This window comes from Pelmatolapia mariae, linkage group LG18 (genome assembly GCF_036321145.2).
Source record: "Pelmatolapia mariae isolate MD_Pm_ZW linkage group LG18, Pm_UMD_F_2, whole genome shotgun sequence".
In the NCBI taxonomy this organism is placed as follows: domain Eukaryota; kingdom Metazoa; phylum Chordata; class Actinopteri; order Cichliformes; family Cichlidae; genus Pelmatolapia; species Pelmatolapia mariae.
Genome location: NC_086243.1, coordinates 6,307,745 through 6,330,513, shown reverse-complemented (window position 1 = coordinate 6,330,513; position 22,769 = coordinate 6,307,745). Strand labels below are relative to the sequence as shown.

The 22,769-nt window shown below is 42.0% G+C and overlaps 1 protein-coding gene across 3 annotated transcripts in view; it reads right to left on the bottom strand.

Annotated features, from left to right (window-relative positions):
* rnf220a (ring finger protein 220a) overlaps nt 1–22,769 on the bottom strand; it is a 159,255-nt gene that overhangs the window by 122,463 nt on the left and 14,023 nt on the right. The gene's annotated exons all lie outside the window — the stretch shown is intronic.

The following is a 22,769-nucleotide window of genomic DNA, read 5'->3' as shown; positions in this document are numbered from 1 at the left end:
TTGATTAAGTTTTCATTTCTGCAAATTACCATTCGGAAACGCGCCACGCTACTGAATCACATAACCACTACAAGCTACGAGACTGTTTACCTGCTGGTATACAGAAAGCAAAAGGAGATATGCAAAGAGAAAACAAAGGCAGCATAAATGATTGCGGTATACCTTAATCATTTCTTTGTATTGTTGCCATCATTACGTATTGCAAACCTCTTTGTCAACACTGCTAATTCTTCAACGGGCGCTCCGCTAAAGCATCTTTCAATTTAATTGCAAATTACACCCTGAGAAGGGGACAAAAGGAGAGGCAGAAACACAGAAAAAAGATGTAGGAGAGGCAACGGCTGCTGTTCCACTCTCTAATCTACTGTACGTGCATAGTGATGTACTGTGATTGCACAAACAGTCAATAGGTCCAATTAGGAAGAACAATTTGAGGAAGACCAAACATTTTGCACCCATTTAAACCGCTATTAGTGTGAATGGACTGTGGTCACTTTTTAACCGTCTGAAGTGTTCAGCACTAGAAGCCTTTATTGCAACTCTGCCTGACTAATTAATTCAACCTGTTTGCCCGAGTGGACCTGCTGCTAGATGATAATAATGAAACTTAAAAGGTGGATTTTTTTTCCCACCTGTTCACTCTCCCTGCTGAAAAACCTGTAGATGTTTTCAGTGACAAATGTTCGTCCACATCACATGTTGAGCACCAAACCCTCAGGCTCACATCCAGAGATAATAAGCAAGACTTTAGGCTATGGGAATGGGTGAAACAATTGGGGAAAACCCACACAGAAAGGCTCTAGCCGAGCGTGAATCTGCTTGGTACTGACCAGCATGTACTACTGTTTTCTAACACATTTTCTTATACTTATCAATAGTATCAAAATGATGTGGGGTTTTTTGTCATGCACGGATTTAGAAAATGTTTTTAATCACAATGGATGTAAGGGGGGGGGGGGGCTGTAGTTCAGCAGGTAGAGCAGGTCATCTGCTAATGTAGGTTGGTGGTGTTGCTCCAGTCTGCAGGCCAAATATCCTTGGTATACGAACCCCAATGTGTTCTGTGTTAATGTTAGAAAGCAGATACGCATAGAAAAAAGTGCTCGTAAGAATGGGTGTGAATGGGTGAACGTGGCACTTGGAGTCCTCAGGTAGAGTAGAAAAGCGCTATACAAGAACCAGTCCATTTACCATTTCATTCAGCTGATGTTTCCCTCAAAATTCCAGCTGCTTCCGCTGAGTTCAAGCTGGTTTTCATCTCTTGGGGGAACAGGTGGTCGAATGCAGGGGTCTGCTCAATTGTCACCTTGCGTCTTACATCTTCTAGAGCACCCTGCAGAGCATCCTGCATGCAGGCCATCATGCTTATGATCAGCAAGTAGAAGGAGTCCTTTGGGGCAAGGCGAGCAGCAGTTAGGGAAATAACGGTGGTTAGGATGAAGGACATGAGTGTCTGAGCCATGGAGAGGCGGTGGGAGGCGTACGAGTGAACTGTACATTGTTGTTTCTGCAAGCGTGCTATGATTAGGAAAGGGGAAGGTCCTAAGTAGGGGTGAGGGCAGTGGGTAATGCACATGTTCGCGTTTGTCTGGTCTTAACGCAAGCATGGCTGCACCGTATGTGGGACAAAGTAGTCTCTGAGGCCCACTGAGGCACTAGGTATCCAGCTCTTATGAATCTACCAAATAAATTTCACAGGAAACCAGGACTAGATCCCCATGGAAATTACAAAGCAATTATTAAAACACACACACACAAACAAATATGATCATGCTGCGTGCACTTTCCCTTTCGGCTCATTAGCACCAATATTGGTTAATGTAGAGGCTGGCTAGATTTATGGTTAGGTATGTGTGCAGACAGCTAATCAGCAGCAGACCACAAAAGACCCCTCTGTGGCTACAAGATAAAGATAACCATCAGTCCATATACAAACATGCACACACCTGTAGCTAGCAGATAAGGAACGGCCTTTCATGATGGAAAGAACAGCTTCTGATTTACTACTTTGGATAACTGTAGCAAAATGCCTCCTGATTATGCTTCCCCTCACAGTGTGTGTGTTTGTGTGTGTGTGTGTGTGTGTGTGTGTGTGTGTGTGTGTGTGTGTGTGTGTGTGTGTGTGTGTGTGTGTGTGTGTGTGTGTGTGAGAGAGAGGGAGCAGTTGGCAGCTGATTTGTGTAGTCTCTCTGATGAAAGTAATTCATCACTGAGTGGTGACACTTGTGTCAGCTGGTATCATGTACAATGTAACGCTGCATCTGTATCGCATTGTGAGCTTGTGCAGCGTTAAAGGCTGTGCCGTTAATTTATGGCCGTTTCCCATGGTGGAACATCTAACACGCTCCCTGCTGTAGAAGCGGGTGGTGGATTAACGGTCCTCCTTCAGTCTTCCTCCTGTCTTTCTCTCTCTCTTCCTCTCTCTTTCTTTGCCTCGCTCTATCCTTTTTAAAGACCGGTCCCTAATTAGTGCTTGTGTCGTCCAGTGATATACAGTCCTCTATCTTTCTGACACATGCTAAAGTAGACATTTATTTTAGCAGCCATTGGTCTTTTCCCTTTGTGGCCCGGACAGTGTCTGATTGTTTACACGCAGCGCCTTTCACCGACTTTTGTCCCTCATTTAAAACAATTGCTTGTTTTCTCTCCTGCTTATCTCATGTTAAATTAGACTGTTTTCAGACCAGCATTGGCTCAGACATTGTAGCTGAACCAATCACAGAGCCTCAGTAGGGATAAAATCGCAGAGCACACTACTAGAAAAACTGCAAGATTTTCAATTTGTTAACTTTTGTACCATCCTATTCTGTATACTGTATTAATTGCACTGTCAAAAGCATAAATACTTTATAGCATTTGCAAAAATCCATTTCGCATGTCCTACGTGTCCTCCTTCCTTTCCTGTTTCCTTTTCTGGGTTCAAAATAAAATCATGTCAATCAATTTAACCCTCATCTCTGTTCATTTGAAGCGCTGGGAGCAAAAAGTTGAAAATAAAGACAGGATTGTTTAAAGATTGAGCTGTCACAAAATTAGATTATCAGTGTCTATAAAATAGCAACAATGCTTTGTTTCAAATGTGTTTTCTTTCCTGGGAAATTAATTAAACTAAATATGCATGAAGGTCCTGAGAGAGTCTGTAAACAGAACACCATAAAAGAGATGAATGAGGAATTCATTATTATATCATCATAAGAGCATTTTTAACATATCAGTATTTAAATTCTAAATATCGTGGTTATTATAAATATATGATGTAAATATGATGTAAATAAGAGGTATATTATATTTTTAAACTGCAAACAGCTGACTATCTGTGGCAAGGACCACACTGCCAATGAGTACAAAACAAAAAATATTTAGTGGCGAGTCAAAGAAAATTCTGCCGCAGATACATTTTTGCATGACCGTTAAGTTCAGATTGGCCCACATGTTAAAGAGGAGTTCAGGTACATGCAGATATATATATAATACACATGCCATCATTACAGTAAGAAGATAATCCATTGGACTCGTATTTGGTTAACTTAAACAAAATCAAGGAGATTCCAACAGAAAAATGCCCTCTGTGACCCCAACAGTGGACTGGCATTATATTTATGCGATATTTATATGTAACTTCATGACCTGTGTTAAAGCTAAATGACGCACATAGCACCTTTAATCTTTGCCTTTCTCTCTCTTCTGTTTTTTTTCTTGTTTTACCGCATCTCTCTCTCCCTCTGTCATGATCTGCTCCTCTCTCTTTCTCCCCTTCTGCCTCTCTCTCAGCGCTGAGGCCATAGATCTCTCTAACAGGCACTATCTGCAGCCCTAAGCCCTAATGAGGCATCATAAGGCGAACAGTTTGCAGCAGCACCGCGCTGCTCTTTTATTTGCCAAACCATATCTCTTCCTCTCCCCCCCTCCTCCCGACTGCCCTCTCTTCGTCTCTCAATTGCTCTATCAGTCTGCCCTGCTCACCATATCTCTCCCTCTCTGTCTCTTTCCACCCCTCGTTCCCTCCATCTCCTCCCTGTCTCTCACTCTCTCTCACTCTCTCTCGCTCTCGCTCTCTTGGTCTTCTTGCCATTGTGCTTTATCTCTCTTCTCATTCACCCGTTGAGCTCCACTCTCCCCTGTCGTGGCGCTTTGAATCATATCTGGCCGTCTACATATGCTAAAGCCTGTGTAATTACAGCAGCTCTTAAATAAAGACACGCTCCTAAAGCTGTCGGCTCGAATCACAGCTAAACAAGGCAGGAGGGGCCTCGCAGCAGCAACAAAGCTGTCATAGATAGCTATGGATTTATCACCAGCAAGAATAGGGGGAGAGGGAGGAAGTGGGGGAAAAAAAGAAGATATTTCACATGTTGTCTCACATAATGGAAGGTAAAGTTTATTTATGTTTTTGTTTGGGAGAAAATGAAAACAGATGAGTGAATAGAGGGAAGAACTCTGGTGCAACATCTTTTTCTCAAGTTGGAATATGGTTAGCTGTTTGAGGGAATGAACTGGAATAATTAACAGTGTCTTCTGAGAAACAGATGTAGGCTAAATAATGTGAAACTAGCAATATGATTCAATGTAATTTTATTTATCTACCACCAAATCACAACAACAGTCACCTCAAGGTGCTTCACATTATGAGGTAAAGACCTACAATAACACAGAGAAAACCCCAACATCCCGATGAGCCTCTGGGAAGGAAAAACTAAACACAGTGAGTGAGGAAGTCCCCAGCAGCCTAGGACTATTGCGGCATAACTAATGGAGGCTCGAGGGTCACCTGATCAATCCATCAATCAATCAATAACTATATGCTTTTTAAAAAGAACAGTTTAAATCTAATCTTAAAAGTAGAAAGGGTGTCTGTCTCCTGAATCCAAACTGGGAGCTGGTTTCACAGAAGAGGGACCTAAAAGCTGAATGCTCTGCCTCCAGTTCTACTTTTAAATATCCACAAGTCGGAACCACAACTAAGGCTGCAGTCTGAGAGTGAAGTGCTCTATCGGGTGGATATGGTACTATGAGGTCTTTAAGATAGAATGGGGCCAGATTGTTTAAGACCTTTTGTGTGAGAAGTCTGGATTTAACAGGGAGCCAATGAAGAGAAGCTAATATGGGAGAAATATGCTCTGTCCTTCTAGTCCCTGTCAACACTCTCGCTTTTTAAGGAACTTTTAGGACATCCTGATAATAACTTATTGCACCAGTCCAGCCTGGACGTAAGGACGAATGTACACCTGAACAATGATTCTTCAGAGATCACCACTAGTGTCTATGGCCATATGAGCCTTTGTAGCAAAGTACTGCTCACCTGAAAACACAGCACATATTATCAACCTCCAAACCCTATGACACTCTTTAAAACAACACAACGTCACAGAGTCTCAATTCCATAAAACAAAGACGTCTATTCAAGCCTAACATATCGCCCCGGCCATAAACTCCTCCTGTCTCTCAAACTGTAACAGCTAGGGAGGAATTTCAAGCACCGGGCTTCTGTATATCATCTGTCTGTCTGTTCTCGAACTCACTCCACGAGTAAATGAGAGATCCATGTGATGGGCGCCTGCTCTGTTTTTCTATCTTCTTTATTTCTTCTACTCCTTCTTTATTCCTGGGGTGTTTGCTTCCCTGGATTTTTCTTCAAGAACTTTTAGCCTCCCCTTTACACCCGTATGTTCTTTCATCGATACCATCGTCGCCATACCATCTATGGCTCATGTTTTCCTCGCCGTTTTCTCCACCTGCCCCTGTCTTCCCTGACATACATCTTTGTCTTCTTTTATCTTCTCCTCATCCTCACCCTCTCACTCCTCCGCAGTCTCCCCTGCATCTTTTTCTCCCCCTCTCTCTCTCTTTCGTTCTTGACTTCTGTAATTCATCAGTGCGAGCAGCAGTACAGATTGATCAGCCTCTAAAGGCAGTGTTGTGCGTCCTGCTGATGTTGCAGTAACCTCTGCTGAATAGCGAGCAGTGTGTCTGTGTGTGTGTGTGTGTGTGTGTGTGTGTATGTGAATGGCGCGGAGGGAAAGTGGAGGGGACATTTTTTAAAATGTATTAATCGTGGTGGTAAACGGGATGAGAGTGGTTGCGACAGGCCCATCTTTTGAGGGAGAGGCCATACGTGACACACACAAACACACTAGTGGCTGCACACACACCCGCACGCAGTCGCATTCTAATGTCCCGAGGGTTCAGCCCAAGTGCTTTACACCCTCGCATCAGCCAACAAACACAGACATCTAAAATGCAATCCTTGCACACACACGCACAAACAGACACCACCTATGGGGAAATACAAGGCAATTTATCACTAATCACTAGACACCCTAACTTTGTATTCATCTGGATTTCCTATGATTAATAGCTTTCCGCAGCAAACTTTATCTCTCTAAAAACTGCACTCGAGTGTTCATGTGTGTGGAAGTGCCCCACAGTATAAGCAGACATAAACAAGTGTTTAATTGTTTGGGGAGAGCATGTTGGATTAGCCACAAGATTACCTCTTCTATTGCACATTTCCCCACATTCGACCTCTTTTGCTTTACTGTCTTTCTTTTGCTTACTTTGGTTTCGAACTCCATCTGGTCACATATGGGAAGCAGGGGGTTAAATATAAGTATTTTTTTTAAAACTTGTGATATAAAGTTTTTTTTTCTGTTCCACCCACTAAAAGAGCCAGTAAAAGCCAAGTTCAGTTAAATAGTGCATCTCGCTTCAATTAATTTTGATAAAGAAAACAGTAAAGGGAAATTCAATCTTTGCCAAATGCTTTTCCTATAATCAGAAAAATATTTCGTGTTGTAAGCAATCGATTTCACACAAACCATGAATGTTAAAGGATAAACTCCAAGTTTCTGGAGCAATTCAGGATCTTTTTATTAACTCGCACCACTTTGGCTTTAGATGCTAGATCGTGTGTGGTCGAGCTTTCTGCAAGAGTGGAGAGGAAAAGGAGGAGGTGGGGAAGAGGAAAGAGGAGATGAGAGCAAAGAGGAGGAGGAGGAGGAAGGGATGAAGGCGACAGAGGAGAGAGGAAGTAGGGAAACTGGCGAATGGAGGAGAGGTGACAAGGCTTCGGGGACAGACAGGGGCATGAATAATTTATCAACACTTCTGATGGACAGATTAGGGGAAAAAATGAAGAGAGACGGAGCAAGAGAAAGAAAGGCATGGTGGGGTGGAGAGGGAGAGCGAGAGAGGAAGCGAGATTGAAAGCAGAGGAAGGGGAGGAATAAAAATGACAAACGGAAAGAGAAAGAGAAGAAGAAAGCAAGTGAAGGGTGGAGGGGGCCCACACACTGGAGCTTTTTGATCCTAACAAACCCCTCTCGCCCTGACACCACCATGCCATCTGTGGCCCGCTCAGTGTGTGTCTGTGTGTTAAGTATGTGTGTGTGAGAGAGAGGAATAGAGGAGACAGTGACAAAGGAACCGGGAGACAGAAACAGATACAGACAAGGGGATGTATAGGATGTTTTTTTATGATTTCAAATTCAGATATGCGTTCCTCCGTTTATGGGAGACGCATAATCAGAAGTCGTGGCATCCACAAATTGTAAGAGTGCGTGAGCAAAGCAGAACTAAAGTCCTCAGCATTTTAGTGGCTGACAAAGAAAACAGTGTCATCTGTTTCTTAGGAGGCAATTGTGGAAGAATGATTTTGAAATAGCATAACAAAAAGAAACAACATATCTACATATGTTACGAAACAAATGATAGGTGGGTTATTTCGCTTGGAACAGCTGAGTATTCTTTATCAAGCGCGTTAACATGACCGTGATATCAAACCTGGTAAGAATGTGTGTGGGCCCACACTGATTATACACCATTTAACCAAGACCTTCACAGCCATCACATTCTCCTTTTAGGTTATATAAATTAAAAGTGTCAGTTGGGTGACATGCACCTTTAATTCAGCAGGATTTGAATATTTAAAGAGGCCGTGGTTAATTTGTCAACCCTGGTCGAATGTCACAATTAGCATTCTGACCACTTATTGATGTGCGCGCGTGTGTGTGTGTGGGTGCGTGTATTGATGTGAATTATGAATGCGGTGATGACAGGACTGGGTTGTCCAAAGTGCCATCAGGTGCTACAGCGCATTAACATATGTACACACACGCACACACACACAGAGGAAACATGTTCTGCTTTTTGGTTTTCTATCCATCTTACTATTAGACACAGAACACCTGTACCTCTGTCACACACGCACCACACACACACACACAGTGTGTGTCCACAAATGTCCACAAATCAGTCACTCTTCTTCACCTGCTTTGACTTTCACATGTTCTTTTTGTCCTTTCTCATTTTCTCTTCCTCTTCCTCTGCTGGCCTCCGGTGCACCTGCCTTTCATTACTGCAGCCGGCACTTTTCAGCTTATACCACTGACCGTGTTATGGGTGTGTGTCTGTGTGTGAGTGTGTGTAGTGGTAGGGTCAGCATGTGGCCCGTCGACATTATACCACGGCACAACCACGCTGCAGACAGCAAACCCAGCATGTCAAGTCTTTACCTTCCAACACCACACAAACGGCCGTGACCGGTCGCCCCCGGTGACCAGCCATTACCACAGACCTTGCACTGAGGTGCCGGGCCGGGTCGCAAGACATGTGACCTAACAGTGAGCGCAAATACTCACAGATATGTGCAACGAGCTTTCCTGACATTGAAGCAAAGTCAGTGTTGTTTTTCGAGCACAGATTCAAGCCTGGCAGAAATCTAAAGGCTGGCTTGTTTAAAGCTGCACTGCTGAGGGGTTTTATATGAGGGAGGTGCCAAATGACTGGTTTAATGTGTGCATTCTGGCTTGTAGTGACACACTTAGAGAGAACTATCATGATGGCCACAAGAGTTCCTCTCAAATTAACAAAGTGCTTTAGCATCTTTCAGCTCATTATTTTGGTTTTCCAGCCAGCAACTTCAATCTTTTGAGTTCTCACAACTAGCTAAAGCACGGAGCAGTGAAAGTGTCAGAAAAGAAAAAGAATATTTATATTTCCCTTTACCGTTCATGCTTATTAATCAATTTTGGGGGACAGTTTTTTCCTTTTTACAGTCTTTATGCTAAGCTATATTAGCAGTGAAGCCAAAATGAAATTGTTTTTAATGCATAGCACAGGTTAAGTTTACTTAATGTCTTCATACAAAAACCAAAGGGAGATACCTTTATCTTACTTTCTGTTACAGTGGGTTTTGATCATATTTTTAGTTAGAGAACACAACCACTTCCTTGCAAATGGTTTCTTTGTAAATTCGCATTTTCTGCTAAGCATGCGTCTCATATTGAAAGGAATGCGTGTTGCAAATACTTTAAAGATTTTTAGCACAGATATTTTTAAACATACAAACAATTTCTTCTTTCTGACTTTTTCCATCTCTGGTATTGTGTCATGAAGGCCGCACAGACTAAACACAGTCCAGGGCAGTTACTGTTGTCTTGTCATTTACGGGCCCTGCAGTCATTCCACAAAGTTTGGCAGCACACAGCAAAAAGCTTTAGTTAACACCATCTTCAGTATGATTTGTGAGGTTGATTTTCAATCTTCCCACCACTAGTCTTTAAATTCTGACCCGAGCTTTGTGTGACAACGCTCCGGCAATTACACGAAAGCACACAATGGGTCCCTAACAGTCTGCAAAGCCCCGACTGGTGACATCCCATAGGTCATTAGGCTTGTTTCTTAGAAACAAGATAGAGCTAACAAGTGCACAGCGAGGTTTAATACGGTGTCAGTGTTAAGATAAGAGAAAAGCTTGTCTCTGTGGCATGCTAGGTTTATATTTCTTATACAACCCAAACCAAGTATGTAACAGACAGGAAATAGAGCAAGACAAATGAAAACCCCAAAGAACAACAAACTAGGTCAGACGGTGTTTGAAGATGTGAATCTCTCTTGAATGAATCGCCCTGTGTGTAGTCGCAAATGATTTCATTTCATTTCTCCTTTTTCCACACATATGTGAGTAGTTAATAATGTTGCAGGAAAAAAGTCTTGTGAATGAAGCAAGGAGAAAAGAGGTTGTGCAACACACTTGTGCGTGCACGTGTGTGTATGTGTGTGTGTGTGTGTGTGTGTGTGTGTGTGTGTGTGTGTGCGCACGCGCTCCCCTGTTGGGTGTAGAGGAGAATCAATATGTCTTTGAATGAGGGTCAGAAGGGTTGTCTGCCCAGGGAGAGCTGACAGATTTGCTCTCTTTTGCTTTGCTAAGCCCCTGCCTGCTTCTAACACCCCTTGACACACACACACACACACACACACACGCACACACACATGCGCACACAGATGGAGACACACAGACACAAATAGGGAAAAAAAACAGATGGAAGAAAACACTTGCACACATGGATGAAGCGCTTCTCCAAGAGGGGAGAATTCCGAACATTTTTGCCATCGGGACGTGATATTAGACGTTCCACATCGAAATGAACCCTGCTACATACCCTGCTCAGTGTGTATATGTTTGGACTGCATATGTGGGCGTGTGTGAGACAGAGAGATGGAGCGAGAGAAGGGCGGTGAAAGCCAGGTTTGAACAGCAGAACACGATCTACCAACACCGCCGGCGAGTGTCGTAAATCAGGTCCGGACAGACAATCACGCAGAAACCAAAGAGGAAAGAGTGCGATGCCTGAGGACATAAATAAACACATCGAGCAGTAATGGTAATTTAGACTCAAAGTGGGCTTTTTGAATAGTTCGAATTTAAGCAGGGACGGTGTAGCTGTATATAAAAAATATCTTGTAGGCCTTTCTGTAATGCCTTGCCAGTCACCACTTGTCTTTATTTCCAGAAATATCCCTTTGGGTCTCGTGAGTTGACACCCCTTAAATATTAATGGTATTCCCACATTCTATTGCCTAAAATGTCATTCTGCTTTACACTGGGGTATGCTGCAAAGTTATGCCTGATTTACTTGCTATTTTTCAACACATTCACATTCCACGGATCAAATACAGCGGAATTTATGGTTCAATGCGGGCGTTCGCTGTCCGCTCCTGTCTGGCGATGGCCAGTCTGCCTGCAGGCAGCCCTGTTACTGGATGGTCTACAATGTGGCACAACTGGTTTGTGGGCCACTCTTGGCCATTGCTTGTGATGTTGTTGGTCGATCAGCCAGCTGTGGTGAGGAGCAAAGTTCTACTGTACAAAGGGCTGTCTGAACAGAAACATGTATGCAGACAGACACGTTTGTTGGACCACATATTACGCTTCACATAGATGCAGTTGGTTATGCACCCCATCCTCCTTTAAAGGAGGATGGGGTGTTTGGTTGTTTGGTTTGGTTTTCACTCAGTAGATTTTGCTCACTGGATAGGTTTAGGCACAGGAACAAACTTGGCTAGGTTTTAAAAAAATGGTCAACGTTAAGGTTGAAATTTACCTCTTCACAAAAAAATGAAGGTTAACCTGTTCAGTCAATGTGATGCAAAAGGGACCTTTTCAGAAGCTTCCATACATTCAGAGTTTGCTGGCACAGATTCAAGAAAAGTGTTTTTGCCCAACTTGGAGATGTCAGCAATTTTAAGAAACAGGCAAAATTTGGCATCCTCGGGAATGAGATGTGTTTTATTTCTTCTTCAGTATATTTAAAGCTTAAAGTCGACCTGGATTATGCGTCTCCTGAGCAGATAACAGTTTGTGGTTTTATTTGCTGTTATTAAGGAAAATCTTTTAAAAGTGAATGCAAGAATTCTTGTAGAGATAAACAAACATGAATTGACAAAGGGCGATTAGTGAGGGTAAACAGGTGTGAATGGGATTTAAGTAGATAATCACCTCATTTTCTGGATATTCCTACTTACAATAATGTAATTACAAAGCTGATCAAAGGACCCACAATCATTAAATAAATCATATAATGTGGACTTTTTATGCAAAAGCAACACATATAGTCCTCCCATGTTTCACACTATATATTATTTCATTTTACTGTTCCTCAATCGCTAAAAAACCCTATATAATCAAATCTGACCCATAGATTCAAGCAGGAGAATGTAAGTAAGTAAGTAAGTAAAGTTTATTTATTAAGCGCTTTTCATAGACAGGTAGTCACAAAGCGCTGCACACAGAGATTAAAATAAACAGTACAATAAATAGCAAAATGCACAATATATACAATATAGAGTTTAAATGTAAATTAAAAATATAAAAATGTAAAAAAAAAAAAAAAGCATTGGTCAACAGAAAGCTTGTTTAAACAGTAAAGTTTTTAACTGCTTTTTAAAGGAGTCAACCAAACGTAGTTGTAGAGGTAGACTGTTCCACAGCCTTGGTGCCACAGACTGAAAGGCTCTGTCCCCTTTCGTCTTCAGACGTGTTCGGGGAGCAACCAACAAACTCTGAGAATGTGTGTGTGTGTGTGTGTGTGTGTGTGAGTGTGTGTGCGTTTCATGAATGTTTTCACATGTGTATGTCGCTTGTGTGTGTATGCGTCCCGTGTGCTTAACATACTAGAACAGCAATTAGTAATCACTCATGGAGCTAATGACATCAATCAATGAGCTTTTAAAACCAGCCATTTGATAATTACAACCATCAGTGGTCACCCATGGATTCATTATAGCGCTGTTCTCTCTGGTAGTACGATGCCTCTCTCTTTCCCTCCTCACTTTCTTTCTGTCTGTCTCCTTTAACATCTCAGAATCACTTAATGAAGTATTATATTTACTGTATATAACTATTTATTCCTTGTGCAGCAAGTTAAGATGCCCCAGCACTGAGTATTTAATATTAAAGCTTTTGGTAAACTTGAACTACAAAGTCTGTCTGAAAAAGGAAAGAAGGTGAAGATGGGAAACCGCAATGACTGGAGACAAACCTGCCTAAATCAGCAAGGAGATTATTTAAGGATGGAAGAAGGAGCTATAATTCTCTCAGAACGATCAAATGAGAAAGGGAGGTTATTCTTTCTTCCTCAATTTCACCTAATTCCCACTTTCACTGACACATTTTACACATTTTACTTTCTTTCTTTTTTCAGATCAAAGTCATCCCTTTGATCAACAGCTGATTACTTTAAGTAGAATCTGGAAGAGTACTTTGAGGAGTTTTAAAACTGTGGTTATGTCACTGGCACTGAAGAAAGTGTTTCATCTGCAAACTAATAGATTCCCATGCTATGGTATTGTTTGGTCTGTGATTTTATTGTTATTATTGTTAGGTGTTTAGTGTCAAGAATGATGTCAATATATAGCATATATAATTCAGATGTTATGGGACGATATTACTATCGTGAAATTAAAATTATAGAATGCTTTTGGAAGGCATTACATTTGTAGGTGATAAACAGGCAACACAACTAAATCATAATATGTGATATATATATAAGAACAATCAGCTAAGATGTACCTCTTTGCCAAGGTTGGTTGCTCAACACCTAGTCTCAAATGAGGAGAATGGATGAAGAGATGGACAAACATGTTCATTATAGCTCCAATAAAAATGTAATTTTTAACATAAAAAAACCCTTTTCAAATATTCTAAAATAAAAACTCTCCAATGTGTTGCATCCAATGTTAGGACACTTTTTCTGACCTTGACCCTAAATTCAGTTTGACTCAGTGTAAATGAACTGTCTAGAGGGCCAGCTGACAACTCCAGGAACTGAATATGAGCTAACCTGCACATCATATAGGTGTGTGAGCGCGTGTGTGTGTATACTAAATGTGTGGGCTTGTGGATGCTCATCTGTGTGTGTGTGTGTGTGTGTGTGTGTGTGTGTGTGTGTGTGTGTGTGTGTGTGTGTGTGTGTGTGTGTGTGTGAGGCACGGATGCACAATTACCAGGCAGGCGCGAATCGATAGGTGCCTGCTGACAGATGGATTAGCACGGTAAACAGATGATACACACACCGCTAAATTATTCATCTGCTGAACAGTGGGCTGGGTTTCCATACACCCCCGTTGACAGGGGGGGAAGCAAAGGAAAGGGGTGTAAATAAGGAGGCTGAAGAAGAAAACCTGAAGAGGGCACTTGGCTGTGCATATGGTCTTTTTTCTTGTTTTTTAGCACAGTTTCACTGTGTTCAAAATTCACATGTAGTGTGTGATCACCGACAAAGATTATTACGTAGTCTGCACAGCTCTTAAAGAACACACTCGTGGACACATGGGCTCGGCTCCTCTAATGCCTTCTAGATATGCAGAGGCACCACGAGGTCAATGTGAAGTGTCTTGCGAGCTGTCTGGGATCGCAAACACACATGTGCGCAAACATCCGTTCTTTATCCACATCTTTCTTTGAAGTGCGGGCAAATCCGTGATCATCGACTGTTTATGCCTTTAACAAAGTCTGCAGCATGAATGCAATTTCACAGGCATACAGAAGCATAGCGAAGGTACAGGCAACGCTGTGGACAAACCTGATCACGCACCATTATGTTTGCTGCTGAAGTATCTTTACATAAGCGCGGGATGATTCATTCAGACCAGTGCTTTCAGATGACCTTTTAGTTGGAGCACTTTCAAAGGCTGCTTGGTTTAACTAACTATAAATTATGAATTAAGGCAGTGTGCTTATTAAGTAGATGATGGGACATAGTCTTCTATCTTTTGTTAAGTGATGATGTATGAAACCTGCTTCTGGGTCCAAACTACACTGTGCTCATTAAGGCTGTTGTCTTTTTAACATGTTTTAATGCTTTGTATCTTGTTCTATTTAATCTGAACAAACCCCTAAAAATAGTCACTGTCTGCCTCTCACGGTTTTATTATCACCATTCATCTGCAGCATGTTTTAAAGCTCAGACACCAAATATTTGAATAGGTCAGAAAAGAATCACTCTGAGGCTAACAAAGATTTGAATGGGTACATAAAACTGGGATCAGGATCCAAAACCATGCAGAAGTATATTGCAGAGTTGTGGAGTTTAGTCCGTTTACAGCATCTTTTTGCTGCCCTGCGATTGTGTTTGTCTCTACCCATCGGAGACTGTCACGTTAACTTTTATTTAGGGGAAAAAAAGGTTAGCGTTTACCGTTCAGTGTCAGTGTGCTAATGTCTTTATAGTATCCTAACCATAGCTCTGTATCTAGCCACCACGTAGCACACCGTTATATACCAGCTAGCCCAACTTCAGTAACCCTACAAATGTTGCTGCTGTTTGTTTTTCTGTCTTCATTTATGTCCGAAGTGATAGTAGAGTTGTACCGTTCAGTTCATCAGAAATCCCTCAGTCAGAACATGGTATGTCATCTTTAGATGGAAAGCAAGCTAACTCTTTGCTAACTTCTAATCTTCTAGATGTTAAACTTTATTGTTACCCCTGGCAGTGCAGCCACACTGATCATTTTGTTAAAGATGAAAGAATTTAGACAGTTTTTTAACTCTCAGTGATGCCGCAGTGTCCGTTTGAGGTTGAGAACTGAAGAAGAGTTTGAACCTGGAAGCGTTTAATGACATCAGACTTAAAGAGCGGATAGAACCTTTAAATCTCTGCACATGCCAGAGCGCACTCCCAGTATTGAATAGTATAGATTCTGGTGTATGCAAATCATATGAGCGTGCACACACAGACACACATCCACACATACTCTGGCATGCATATAAAACATGCATTATTGATTTGTTTCACCTTTACAAGTGACTTTGGGGGCTTTTCCTGCAGCAGATGTTAAGCTTTTGTGATAAGGGGTTAGTGGGGGCAACTTTTAGGATGGAGGAGACCAGTGAGGAAGCGCTGGTGGCAATAACACAAGTTGCCATATAACTAAATGACAACTTCCATCTTGAAGAAAAGTTATGCAAAAACACACTTTCCATTCAAAGAGTTGGGCCTTACTTCCACAAAGCTACAGGTGCAAATGGAATGATTTAGTGGCTCCTGTTGCATTAAAAAAAATTACATATTAAATTGCACATGTGTGTGCATGTACTGAAGAATGGGCTGGTCCAGCTTTGTGAAGCAGCAATGCACTGAGAAGCGCTAACGATCTCATACCCACAACACCCCTACTCACACAGAGACACACACACACACACACACACAAATCGTTCGCTCGCATCATGGCCGCCATCAGCAGGAACCAATCAGATTTGATGAATAATTCAATATTAAAGAGGGTGTGACCAAGGCAGGGAGGGGGCGAGGAGGGAGTGGTGGAGGAGGGGGGCATTGCCAAGAAGTGGGCCTTTTTTGGAAAAGGGCCTGCTGTTTGTGTGTGTGAAAGTGAGAAAAGTGGGAGGGGAGTGTGTGTGTGTGTGTGTGTGTGTGTGTGTGTGTGTGTGTGTGTGTGTGTGTGTGTGTGTGTGTGTGTGTGTGTGTGTGTGTGGTGGTGATAGTGGTTGGGGGGGTCTGTCACAGTAGACTGCATCCACAAACTGGCTGCAGATTAGATTACTGAGGAGAGGAGAGTAAGGGGGAGGACAGAGCGGAGGGAGAGAACAGGGCAAAGAAGGAGGCAGGATAAGATAAAGAAGGAGAGGAAACAGGAAAAAAAGGAATGTTTTAATACGTCTGCATTAAAAGGTGTCTGAATCCCGAAGCTCCTCCGAGGAAAGAAACTTAAAGGTGCATAAAGTAACCCGGCAATCATTGTTGCATTAACTTAGATTCCTTTAGGGGAAAGTTAAACCACAAATTACAGAACGCTTTGCTTGACCTTTGCTTTAAGAAAAAGAACATATTTGAGCTGCTTTTGTGACAATTTGCGTCTTGTTGTGCTGATGAGCATTAACAGCAATAAATCAGGTTTGTGTGCTGTTAAAGTCCTGTCACATGCTTTCTTCAGACGAAGCACCGCCGAATGTACGAAAATTTAAAAGCCAGCACACCGCAGAGGTCAGTTCGGGGCTATGGCACGCCAGGGTCTTGTGTGAGGCCGATTGTGTGTATTTGTGTGTCCATATTAAAAAAAAAGAAGAAGAAATGTGTGTTGTGTTGCCAGGTGTGCTGCAGTTGTATGAGGCTCAGCGGAGTTTTAACACGGGGGTTTTTATTGGCTGAGCTGATGTCACCGAGGGAACAAAGTGGAATTCCGGAACCAGTGCATGTGTGTGTATGTGTAAAACTTTCATTTTAAAGCAACCATTTGCCTGCAAAGTAACATCCTTTCGTTTGAGTGTTATTCTTATTACATGCTTCTAGTTTTTCTCGATAAATAAAGCAGCAGTGGAAACAAGCTGGTTATTATATGTCACCGTGTTAGCAGGTGTCCTATTATAGGAGACAAGATGAAATCACTTTTGAGGCTGGAGAATATTTTGCAGAGTGCTGCAGAGGGATTCCTCTCATCTCATCCTCGCTCCTTCATGTGTCTTACACCAGCTCAGTTGCTCATTTGTGTAACCTGCTCATGCACACACAAACACACACACACACAAAAGTGATCTATGTTGAAATGGAGTGGCTGGGCAGACAAAAGGCTCGACAGGAAGCAACTAATCCTTGATCTGCGCAGCATCGCAACAATGACTGCAAGAGTCACACCAAGTGACACACACACAAACACACACAAGTAGACAATTGCTGCTTGCTTCCAGTTACCACCCAGAGAGAGAAAGGGGGTGGGGAGTTTGCATAAAAGAGCGATAGTAAATAAATATTTTCATATTCCTTACAACAAGAAATATGAAAATATTTCCTTTCTTTTTGCTTTTTGTTTCAAATAGAAGCCTTTAATAATTATGTGCTCACATGTTATAACTGCTATATGAGGAAAATATGAGTTGGATGCATAAAGGCTGTTATTGACAGGGAAAAAACGCACACACTCCTCACCCTGGGGGAGCTGCCAGAAGGGCAGAAGGGCTCACACTTGAGGGTAAACAAAGCTACCGCAAGTAGGACAGTCCCTCATGATCCTGTGTGTGTGTGTGTGTGTGTGTGTGTGTGTGTGTGTGTGTGTGTGTGTGTGTGTGTGTGTGTGTGTGTGTGTGTGTGTGTGTGTGTGTGGCACACATTGGCAACTGACAGGGAGGCAACATGAGAGGGACAAGCCTTTTAACATCTGGCTAAGCACTGACAGGAAGATGCACACACACACACAAAGACACACACAGGAGAGCAGGCAGGCGAGTCCCAGTCCTAATTATTAGAACACTCTTACTTAACTTAACCCTGCCACTAGACCGTGACAGGCAGAGATGGAAGGATTGGTGGTGGTGGTGGGTGGGAGGGATAAGAGTGAAGAGCAGGGCAGATTGTTTTGTGAGGACAAGGAGAAGGATGAGTGTTTCTGAATCCTTTCCGAACCCATAAAGGAATGGAAAGGTCCAAAAAATATACAACGTTTTAAAAAACAAATAAATCAAAGACAGAAAAAGTCCACGTAGAAGAATTTTGCTTGACTGACAGTCAGTCTGTGGGAATTGGGGTGCAGGAATCCCACAGTGATGACTGCTAACAGCTAAAGATGGACCAAAAAAAAAACCCGAACCAAGACAAAATCTGTTTTGACACCCGCTAACATCATCCATCATCCCTTTCTGAGAACTTCATTGCTCTTTCGTCTACAGTTTATTTTTCTCTACCGTGGATTTTTTTTTTTCTTTTGTGTGACTCGGCCCCAAAAAGAAACAACACACATGACATTTGCTCTGTTTTAGATGAGGGTGAACATAAACACACACGAAAAAAGGAGGCAACACCAAAAAAAGAACAGAAGAAAGGCGAAGAGGAGGATGCAGAGAAGGAGTCTTGCTGTGTGTTTTAACAGCTGTGCCTGATGTTGGTTGATGGGAATACAGACAGAAATGGGACTTTTAAACCCGTTCCCTTCAAATAGAAAAGTCTCCAGCGAGGCTTTGAGGTCTAATTTCTGGATTGATGATTAGGAAGCTCTTGAATAAAGATCAGATTTCGTAGGTATTATCACTATCTACCTGTCTCGGTCATGTTTTCATAAGAATTCTTCTGCTTTTATTTCAGTCCAGCAGCTGGGATCTGCATTTCAGCTCAACATCTCACCATCCTGTTTCTTCCTATCCTTCCTTCCCACTGCTCTTTCATCCTTTCTTTTATCTGATTCTACTCTTCCCTCCTTCATACATTCCTTCCCCTTATTCAGTTGCTACAAAAATTTCTGGACTTTCTTTTCCTGCCAAGCGTTTCTGCTCCTTTTTTTCATTTAACATTTGTCATCTAAATAAGGCTTTTCACCTACTTTTCCTGTATGTAAAGTGTGTGTCTAGAACATTAAAAAAAGAAAAGAAGAAAAAAAAGGCAAGGGAGTTGGACTAGGCATTTGGGGTGAGGGTCAGTGTAAATCTCTCAGCCTTGTAAATGTGGAGAGCGGAGAGAATGTAAACAAACAGACTACAGCTGTCACACACTCTTATTGGGAGACACACAAAAAAAAATAAACGGGGAGAGGAAGAGGAAAAAGGATGGGAACATGGGGAAAAGATGTGGGAAAAAGAACGAGAGAAGAGAGAGGGGGGCAAAGATGATGGAACGTGACACTGACACGTCACGCAAAACTGTCAAATCCCCTCCACAAACAAACAAGTACACTGCAAGGGTGGATTGTTTCATTTGTCAACACTCGCATTAATACCAATCACACATCCCATAATTCCTTTCTCTCATTTACTGACATAAACCCTCATCCACTTTGTATTCCTTCGCTCTTCTGCTAAAATCCCACAGTGTGAATACAGTAAATGGTAATAGCTTTTACCATAATATGACATGCATAGTCTTCTTAAGGCATGATGGGGCCTTTATGTGACGGTTTAGTGGCTGACAGGTTAGCAAGTTTAGTTAACAGCCAACGTGCCTGCCGGTGCAGTGGAGGGATTTAAGGAGGCTTAGCACAGAGTAGGCCACTGTTGCTTGGAGTGGCATGAGGCAAACTCCATGAAAGGAAGTTAGGGTTACATTGTTTTTCGAGTTTTTCAAAAGCCTTTTTTTTAAGTGTAGAGAAAAGGAAATCTCGCATTCTAACCTGGGATTAACTTGCATGAGACGTGACTGAAAACAGGGGTGAAAATGGGCCGAATTTAAGTGTAAATTCATTCATGAACAACAAGATCTGCATCCTCCCGATAGCACTGAAGTGAAGGCATTGAGAGCACAATAGGTAGATGGATAGATAGATAGATAGATAGATAGATAGATAGATAGATAGATAGATAGATAGATAGATAGATAGATAGATAGATAGATAGATAGATAGATAGATAGATAGATAGATAGATAGATAGATAGATAGATAGATAGATAGCAAGCCACTTGGCAACCTGCTTAATCAGTATCATACCTGCTACCATAACTGCTCTGCTCTGTTCTTTTCCTGTGGCTGACTACTGTATGCAAAGCTCTGTAAGTAATTAGAGATAACACTGGCAAGCTGCAGTCTGAAATCTAACTTAGGCACATATTGGAATTTTTTATTTTACTACAATTGTGCAACAAGCAAGTTTTGAACTTAATCTTGTCAATAAGTCACATGCAATTAATTTAGTGTTTTGGAAGGGGAGAAGGATATCAGTACTTTATTAGCAACCATAAATTAGACCCATGTACTATAAATAACCCCAGCCTAGATAAGGTGCAGATTTAATGGCTTACATGGACTCAAAGTTCCCTGAAATTTACAATGTCACTTCTACACTGGATGCACTCTTATGAGCTAAGCAGGACAGTTTAAGCAAACATTAAGGCTTCCTTGGAGATCTGAGGATTTTTTAGTTAAGAGTTTAAAACATTACACCCTCTTTTTTTTTTACTGTGGGAGTAAAAAATAGCCTCATGTATGTGTAAAAAAAAACAACCAAACACACACACACACAGAGAGAGGCTGCTAGTTAGCTAATGTGTGTGTGAAGCAGCAAGGGCGCTGTTCTCATGGGATTGTACCAAAGTGTTGTTTGTTCTTTACGCCTCCCCTGGATAGCCAAAACCAGTGAAGGAGAACCCATAATTCTTTGCTGTAAGCAGTGCCTCTGCACATCCAATTGCATTAGAAGCCTATGGTAGAGGTGCCGGCTACTTGTGCCAAGATTTAACCTGATTAGATACAGATTCAGCCGTTCCAAAAGACAGCACAGAAGCCCTGTACCCATCTCCCATTCTGTCTCTGCCCTCAGTCTTATTGCTCACGAATCATGAGCACATCGTAGTGTGTTACTCACCATTCAGAGTTCTCTTGAGCAAGGCAGTGCAGGTGTGCCTTAGTGCTGCCACAAACAGATGTTAAGCTTCATGTGAAACAGGCCTAGATTTCAAGCTAAATCTGGAACATAATGAACCTCACATACTCTGTGAGATTTTTCTCTTTTCCTTCTCTTTGTTCTCGTTTCCTTTTCTCTTGCATTTTGTGCACTTTGATATCTTTCTTTTCCTTCTTACCCTCCTCCCCCCTGCAAAAACCACTGGGTGTCATCTTCCCAATTTCCTCCTTTCTGTTCCTCCTCCCTTCATTCCTCTCTTTCTCACCCTCTCTGTCTTTCCCGCAGTGGTCTTTTTTATCGGATCAGTCTCAGGTCGTCGCCTCTGTCTCTCATGTGTTCCATCAAGGATGCATCCCTCAAACACACACACACACACACAAGATCAAAGATGGAAGAGGATTGGGAAAAGGAAGAGTGAAGAAAAAGCCAACAAAGGTGAGACACTGTGTTAAGTTAAAAGAAGAAAAGCTGAATAATTAAAAACACCAAAAAAGGGAAGACTGCCTAAATTATACACCATAAGCACGTCGCCGTCTGCCTCTCTCCTAATTTGTCACTGGGATCCGATACAGCTTGTTGACATGTGTAGGAGCTGTCGGCGCTCATGCTAAAAGCTGTTTGTGGAAGAGTGTTTGCCCATGCTTGTGTATTTGCGCTTGGAATTCTTACAGCTCCTCTTCCACCTTCCTTTTATTGCGCACACACACGCAAACACGGCTTGCCAAGCTTTTGGGTATGTGGGTAAATCTTTTGGCAACAGGGCTGCCAGCATGGAGCTATGATGAATGCTGATGGCAAAGAGCATGGCCGGTCTCTGAACCAGTCACTCACACATGCACGCACACACAGACACAGACACACACATGCTCACACACTAATCAGATTCCCAGTGCATGAGGGCCAAATGGCATCCTTCCACTGGTGAATGCTAATGTGACCAGTGGAGCTTGTGGGCTTTTGAAACAAGGATATAGGGAAAGCTGGGAGAGATGATGACAGGAAAAACATTGATGTGATTGTTTATTGGTGTGTGTGATGCTAATGTGTGAACATTTGCATTCTTTTACACACTGCAGCAAGTTGTACTTTGAGTTAGTTTAGAATTACAGTGGACTCTGTGTGCCTTTATGTGTAAATCTGTTTAGTTTGCAAGCCTTATTATTATAATTGAATGTAGAATAATGGGAAAAATTTGCCCTTCTGCATCACTGTATCAGTTTGGTTTTTTTAATGCAAGATTATTATATTTTAAGTTGTGATTTTGCCATCTGTCATATCTGAAACAATTTATCTAGAACAGGTTTAGTATATAATGCAAAAAAAAAAAAACCTGGCTCAGTCATTGCATGTGTATAAATTTGTCAAGAGCAAATGGGGATTTATTCGGGTTTATCCTGGAAAAAACCCTTACAGCAATAATGTGTTAGATATTTTCAACATGGTTTAGAAAGGTGACACACATGTCAACGTAAAGTGTTTGAGTGTTGTTCCACTAGACGCCTCCAACACATTACCAATGCCCCAGTATTCCTGGTTATAGATTTTCCAGGTGTCTAATTCAGGAGGGATAACTACGAATGGATATTCTTTCACTGTGTGTGTTGATAAAGGTTGAAAGCACCAGTCCATAATCCCTCATTAATGTTAGTACTGTATG